Below are 8,662 nucleotides of genomic sequence, written 5' to 3' on the forward strand. Positions count from 1 at the left end.
GAGTTTTATCATCATTAAGTAATATAGATAAAACAATTCAAATTTGTAAAAAGTACGAGTGAAGTTATCATAAAAGAGTGAATTGAGTAAGTGTAAATTCATCATATCTTTTGACGTAGATAGAATTGATTTCCAGAGTTCAAGGGATTTAGAGAAAATCTTCATAATAAGATTTGATTCTTCGAAAATCAAGGAAATTAGGATCCACTTTAAATGTAATCATTTGTTTTGATTGCTCCGTTGGATATTTTATTATAAATCCACCTTCTTCGTTTCCTTACAACTCACACCTTCTATTCTTTCTCCCTCAACTCATATTTTAAAGTATTCATCAATATGCTTCATCCAGTGCTGATTCTTGATATACTCCTCACTTTTATATCTGTCGTTCTTCTTTTTCATCTGCCTCCGGAAGAATCTATTTACTTTTACTATACTCTTGGTTTTATAGTGTTTTTAGTTCTCCCATGTCTTTATATTGCTATATGCATCGATATATACAGTTTATAGTTTCTGGGTTGTTGTTGGGTTTTATATCTTCCCTTATATTTCGATGTCCCTGCTTCTATCTCCTATAATTATTGTCCTCCACATTTAATGCTCTCTCCTATTTTCTGTGATTTATACTCCCATTTCTATTTCGGAGTTTCCTTCTTTCGTTTCCTCCTCTTGCGACTAAGCACCGTATGTAATGGTCCAGAATTCGCAGATATGAATTTCGGAATGAACATAGTTAATGTTCTAAGAAAAAAATTGTAATGGCACGACCTTGATTTGTCAAATTACCAGAATACCTCGAAAAAGACCGAATCATCAAGAAAATATTTTCTTGATATTCTTAGAGGTTAAATAGAATGCCAGAGTCGTGTAACATGGCACCTGATGACGGTATGGTCTGTGAATCGTCATGTCCCATCTAGAAACTCAGCATGACTTACTGTAATATAATCACGTTGATCAGGTGTCATTATATTGTACTAACTCATACTTCAGCTCCCAACACCACTTCAAAAATATTCATATTTTTAAACTCGAAAGTTTCAGAATTTAGACACTAAAATAGTTTCTTTTATGATGTAATACAGATAGCGCGAAGAGGTAAATGATTTCAGATAAGAATAATTATGAAAATATCTTCAGAAATATGGAGGATATTTATAATGAAAGATACGAGGATATCTTAGAATTTCTAATATCAGAGGATGATGAAGAATATTGTCCGCAAGGGTTTAGAGTTAGGAGTAAGGTATTCTTCAATGACTTCAGCAGATACTGAATCATTTGGATTATTTGAAGGCAGGTTCATTCTTTGTGATTTTTCCACAGCCTCCTTCATACTTTACTCAATCCGTTTTCCAGTTCCAAATCTTCCCTTTTTCTGAGCTTTACCAACACACTATTCTTTATCATCAAACTTTTTACTGTTAAGGTCATCTACAGTTTTTGCTGCTTCATCAGCATTTAGAGAACTAGTTCGCAGTTCAGGGTGTTTTTCAGAAACTTCACATTTAAAGTATGTAAGTCCAGGAGATAGACGTTATATGCACACATATAACTGTTGGCGTAGACATGCTGCGAGATTTTAAAATACTGATTGTTAATTCCCGATGATTCGTATGGCAATTCTCGTTACAAGATGCAGATGAGTAAATGATGGGGTTTTGATAAATATAATGATTTTTTGGAAAATCCTAGATCATTACGATTGCTGATGAGCTCACTGCTAATGTGGTGGAATATAAATGGTTCTCCGGTAACGATGGCGAAAGGGCATCGTATATATTGAGGTTATAATAAGGCTGTTTCAATTGAAAAGTCGAAGTTGACTTGCTGGAGCTATGACAAAACTGACTACTTTGGAGAGGAATTGAAAAATCATTTTAGTTAATAAATGCTAAAGGGTCTGTCACAGATAGTATTAAACTAAGACTTTGGTTTTGAAAGTTTTTCAGGTGTATAACTGTAGGTAACATGTGGTTGGATCATCATCTCGATTGTTCATTGTCTGAAGTGTCTTCAGGAATTTCGAAGGGTTTGAACACAGATTGTAATTGTTAATATACCTATGATGTTCTAACACGGTTTTGAAGTTAAAGTATAGCTTTGAAAGATGTAGGAATCTAAGAGTGATGATACCGGTTATATCTCGATTTGAATTTTGCAATTTTAAAATCAGATTATGTAATTAAATTTGAATGAGTATAGTTGTTTTGATTTCTATGAAAAAAAATGTATATCGTTGCGAAAATAGTGAGTATAGTTGATGATTGCTGCATCAGATTCGAATGATGTAACATATTAATTGTGAATTTATATATCTCTCGGGTATTACCTACCCGTTAAAAAAAATTCACAATAATATTTTGTACAAGAGAATTTTTATTACAATCTTTATGAAAATATATATGTGTATATTTTCTTTAGATGTAACATAGATTTAATGAGTTAATATTAAATTAAACTCATTTGATTTACGGTTGAAATTAGAATTGAATAATCCCTAAAGACTTTAGAAATTACATAACTTTTACGGAGTATTTATTCACTGAAATTCAATTTATGAATTAATACTTCGTTGATGTATGATGTTGGTGTTTGTGGAAATCTTATAAACCTCGCAACGTACGAATAATGTTATCTGAAAAATTTCGAGTACATCGGTGATGAAAGTGTAAAATCAAACATATATTTGAATAACACACTCGATTTATTATGAATTGGAAGTTATTGAATTGAGACAGGGATTGTAGTTATCGATGGTTAGGTTGCGGGCGAACGACGTACATTATTGCATATTAGTAATATGAATTAACCGAGTAGTTAAGATTCACACATAATAGCTTAGTACGGAAAGATTTATTATGGTTTAAAAATTTATATATATAAGATATACATATAAATCCTTCAGTGGAAATGAGTTAATACTTCATAACTCGTTGATATGGCATAATTGTTGTTGATTGGAAATGATGTCCTCAATGTTTCTTGAACTTTCGGAGCTTGTGATATTATAGACGCTGCTAGTGCTGATGATGCTGATGGTACTGACGGTGCTGGTGATGCTAATTGTACTGTTGATGCTGCTGGTAAAACAAGTCTAGCTTGTAAATCACGCACCATCCTTGTCAGGGTTTTTACTCTTCCTTTTATCATTTTGGTTCACTCATCTGATTTATAGTTAGGGCTAGAATAGATAATCTCTAAGACTTTAGAGATTACATAATCGTCGTAGAATGTTTCCCTAACGAAGTTATGAATCAATACTTCATCAGTTATTGTTGTTGGTACTCTTAGGTATCTATGATGCGTATGATGTTGATGCTCAAGGTACAGATTGTGATGTTGAGGTTTGGGATGCGGATGTTGTTGTTGATGGTGGTAATGGTACTATTGGTGATGATGATGGTGGTACTGGTTATGCTGCTGGTGCTGCGGCTGGTGTTTGTAACCTATTCACCATATTCTCCAAAGCCACTACCCGAGCGCGAAGCTCGTTGACTTCTTCTATTACACCGGGGTGATTGTCGGTTCAGACGAGCGGATAAATATGATCTAGAATTTGGTATAATATATAATCGTGATGAGATACTCTGGAAATGAGAGAGAAAATGGTGTTTCGGACAGGTTCGCCGGTGAGTGCTTCTGGTTCTTCACCAAGAGGACAATGTGGTGGATGGAAAGGATCACCTTCTTCTTGTCTTCAATGATTGAGGAGACTACGAACTCATCCCCAATTCATCCAGAATAGATGATGGCTGATTGGTTGATCCATTCCGGTCACACTGCTTTCGGAGCTTGAATGGGATTCCATTTCGGAATCCGAGGGACTTGAACTAATGACGAATTCCATTTCGTACCGTTGAATAAAGAATTTTTCGTTATGAAATAATTTTTCGTTATGAAATAATTTTCTGGCTATCGGATGGTATTCAAATTACATAGAATACCTATATATATATATATATATATATATATATATATATATATATATATATATATATATATATATATATATATATATATATATATATATATATATATATAAAGATTTCGTAGATTACGGAGGAATTTACGGAATATGTCAGTCAAAGTTTACAGTAACAGATACGCTAAGATATGAATTAGCAGATACACTAAGATATGAATTTTGTCTTTACACTATTCATGCAATCAATGCAATAAGATGTGTCTAGACTAAGAATGATAAGCAGGCAATTTCCGACAAAAATGATAAGCAACACTTTTGACATGCAGACACGGTCGAAGTCCAGACTCACTAATGTATCCTAACGACTTATCAGTTAGACACACTAATGCAGACCTGGTTCGCTAAGACCACAGCTCTGATACCACATGTAAAGACCCGTCCTAATCCATAAGGACGAATACAATAACATATGATTACATCACGAGGTATTTGACCTCTATATGATACATTTTACAAACATTACATTCGTTTTTAAAAGACAAACTTTCTTTACATCGAAAGTTGACGGAATGCATACCATTTCATAATACATCCAACTATAATTGACTTAATAATAATCTTGATGAACTCAATGCCATGAATGCAACGTCTTTCGAAATATGTCATGAATGACTCCAAGTGATATCCTTAAAATAAGTTAATGCATAGCGGAAGATTTCTTTAATACGTGAGAATAAACATGCTTTAAAGTGTCAACCAATGTAGTGACCCGTCCTAATCCATCTGGATGAAGTCTTCAACAGTTGGTCTCATTGCGAGGTTCTGACCTCTATATGCCATGAACGACTCCATGTAATATGAGCAAATGCACATCGGAAGATTTCTTTCATACCTGAGAATAAACATGCTTTAAAGTGTCAACCAAAAGGTTGGTGAGTTCATAAGTTTATCATAAAACAGTAAAATTCATCATTTTGATAGACCACAAGATTTAAATCCTGCATGGTACAAATGGGCCCGAATCCTATACCCACCTGTAATGTACATGCGATATCTTTTAGATACAGTACACCTTTCTCTTGTACGAAATCATCTTTCATAAATCTTAGTAACCGTATACATATCTTGTGCACAAAATAACATACACATAACCTGTGTATAAAATCATTCTCTCGATACATAACATTCACTTTTCATTACTTTCATAGCTTGGCTTGGTAACCGACCTTAACATATAATGCGCATAATAATATCCCCAAAACAGAACATCTCGTTTGTATAATAATCATATAAACTTCGAAGTACTAAACACTACGCCCACTAGCCCTTCCGTCTAGTGAACATTCTGGGTGGGGGTGTTAAACCCGGTAGCTACTTTAGGATTCACGTCAATTAGGTGTGCACTAATTCTCAAAATTAGTGATGTTCCCTAATTCTTAGGTTACCAAGCAATAATAATCAGGGGAAAAATATTCATATCAATTGTGGCAATTATCACGTCCACATAATTCAATGGTGGCAATTATCACGTCCACATAATTCATTCGAGGAATGTTTTGCTTGTGTCTATCTAGTCAAACATTTATAAAAGCATTTCATGTATTCGCAGTTCAAAATGTATTTCAAAAGTATTTAATAAAGCAGATGTAAAAGTAGCGCATGTATTCTCAGTCCCAAAAATGTAAAGAGTAAAAGGGAGCAAATGAACTCACCATACTGTATTTTGTAATAAAAATACATATGACAATATTGAACAATGCAGGGTTGACCTCGGATTCACGAACCTATAACAATTATATATATTAACATATTATAATCGAACAAATTTATATATATTATTATTAGTGATGTAATTGTTATATTAATAAATTATATGTTTCATTAATAACTTAATTAGATATATTTATTCTTATATACTTTAAATAGATAATTAATATTTATTACAAAAATATTAATATCGTTATGTTTTATGTCATAAATATATTTTTATTTAGAAAATCTCTATTTGGTATATTAATAATACTAATAATGATAAAAATATTACTAATAAAAGTGATAAATTTAAAATTAATTATCTTTTATTGATAATGATAATAATAATAATAATAATAATAATAATAATAATAATAATAATAATAATAATAATAATAATAATAATAATACTAATAGTTACAAAAGTGATACTAATACTAATATTAATGAAAATAATGATAAATCATATTATTTTCATAATAATAATAATAATAATCCTTATCATAATAATAATAATACAACTATTAGTAATACTAATAATAATAATAATATTCATACTTGTATTTATAATCATGAAAGTTTTATCATAATACTTATATTAGTAATAATAATAATAATAATATTTAATATTCATAATACTTAATATTAATAATAATTCTATTACTTAATGATAATAATAATAATAACAATAATGATAAGTGTAATAATAACAATAATAATAATAATGAAAATGATAATAATAATTATAATTATAATTCTAATAATAATGACATTAATAATAAAAATAAAAATTTTTGATAGGGAAAACTGCTTCAAAAGAAGCTTTAAAAAAATATATTGTCGCGACCCGGACTCGAACACCCGACCTCTCGTACACCCATTAACACACTTAACCAATGCACCAATCTCATTTTTCTGGAATTAAAACCCCCCGATTTAAATATAACCCGTATCCTCTCTATCTTGGCCTAATTTCCTTTCGGCCCAACAGTTATACGGCCCAACAACAATTTCATAATCCTTTAAATTCACTAGCCCAAATAATAAATAAAGGGATACGGCCCAACTTAAAAATATAAGTAGTATGTTCTCGATCAAATTAGAATCGGGTAACAGGTAAAAAGCAATAGCAGCCGAAGGACCAAAACATTATCATCATCCCTATACTCGCTGTATCATTTCCTTTACTCGAACAGAAAAGTAACCGTAAGATTTCTTGATGGTTTTGGTTTCGGTTTCAACAGGAAACAAGAGTTTAAACATTAGCGAACAACACAAGTAGGTAGTGATGGTTTCTGGGTTTGGCTCGAACAGAAAAAGAAGAACCAGCTGTAACTGTTGACAGCTCGTAATAGTGAAGGATGGTGGTGGTGTCTGTTCGTGACAGTAACCAGGAAACAGAAATAGGTGGTAGTGATTCTCGAACGATAATGGAGAGAGAGAGATAGAGAGAGAGAGAGAAGAAAAAGGTGGTTTTGTTTTGGTGATGGTGGACTGTGGTGGTGGCAGACAGTATAAGATGATGATTATCATGGCTTGAAAAATGATAGTGGTGGATGGAAGGTGATTCATGAGGGTGGTTCGGTAATGGTCACTATAGGTGACGGTTTATGTTAATGGTGATCAGGTTTCATATAACTCATGAAGTGTATATGTATACCTATATACTTAGATAGTTAAAAATAGATGATGAATTAATTTTTGTTGTAAGGGTGGTGAAGGGGTGTTGTAGTGGTGATATGGTTTGTGATGGGTGATCAATCAAAGGATGGAGATGAAGTGGTGATGTAGTCAAGTAACTATAAAAATAAAGAAGAATATTAAGTCTACAAGATAGTGGTTGGTGATCAAATAAACAAAAGGAAACGGATTATTTCTCATGGTGGAAACTAATGGGTTGATTATTAAAGTAGAAACAAATGTCAAGTAGCAAAAGTTTAATAACATGTGGGTGTGTCGAGTGCAGGGAATATCAAATGTGGTTCCCATGGAGATTAATACATGGATATGTGTATACTACTATAATATAATCAAGTTGTGGAGATCAAAACAAGAAAAGAAAACAGTGTAATGCTTTAATAATTTCCCACTTTTTGAAAAGTCTAATCTTTTTTTTTAACAAGGACAAGCCCGTGATCTTATTTTGTTTTAATTTTAGTCGATACACCATTATAGATTTGGAAGGTGATAGTGGTATTAGTTAATTAATTTGTGGTATATGCTTAATATGTTAATTAGTATATGTGTTGAGTCTTTAAAGTCTTACATATAGATAAATGATCACATACCAAAAATCATCTTTTGAAGTTGTGCAGGCAAAAAATTAGTGTTCAAGACCTATTGCTTATAGTTTTTGGTATAATTAGACATATTAGATAAACTAAGCGACTTTCTAGTTAATTGATCATTCATCAAAGACATTAATGATTCAGATCAAAACGCTATAAGTAAATAAGTAGTTTAATTTAAAGCCACTCAAAAGTCAAAATAATTATACTTGTAACTATGAGAGTGTGGATGAAGAAGACGAATAATGCTTACTAAATAAATTCGAAACTATATATATATATATATATATATATATATATATATATATATATATATATATATATATATATATATATATATATTCAATATACTTTGTCTATATATAGCACGTTTTATTATATCGTAAGTCATTTACATTTTTAATTCTATTAATTAAATCTTATTTCAAAAATATTATATATATATATATATATATATATATATATATACTATTCTTATTTATATATATATACAAATAGTTGTTCGTGAATCGTCGAGAATAGTCGAAGGTAATTGAAACAGTTCAAAATTTTTGAGGCTCAACATTACAGACTTTGCTTACCGTGTCAAAAATATTATATCGTATCAAGAGTTTGGTTTAAAATTAGTCAAAATTTTCTGGGTCACTACAGTACCTACCCGTTAAAGAAATTTCATCCTGAAATTTGAGTGAGG

Source organism: Rutidosis leptorrhynchoides, chromosome 8 (assembly GCF_046630445.1).
Source record: "Rutidosis leptorrhynchoides isolate AG116_Rl617_1_P2 chromosome 8, CSIRO_AGI_Rlap_v1, whole genome shotgun sequence".
In the NCBI taxonomy this organism is placed as follows: domain Eukaryota; kingdom Viridiplantae; phylum Streptophyta; class Magnoliopsida; order Asterales; family Asteraceae; genus Rutidosis; species Rutidosis leptorrhynchoides.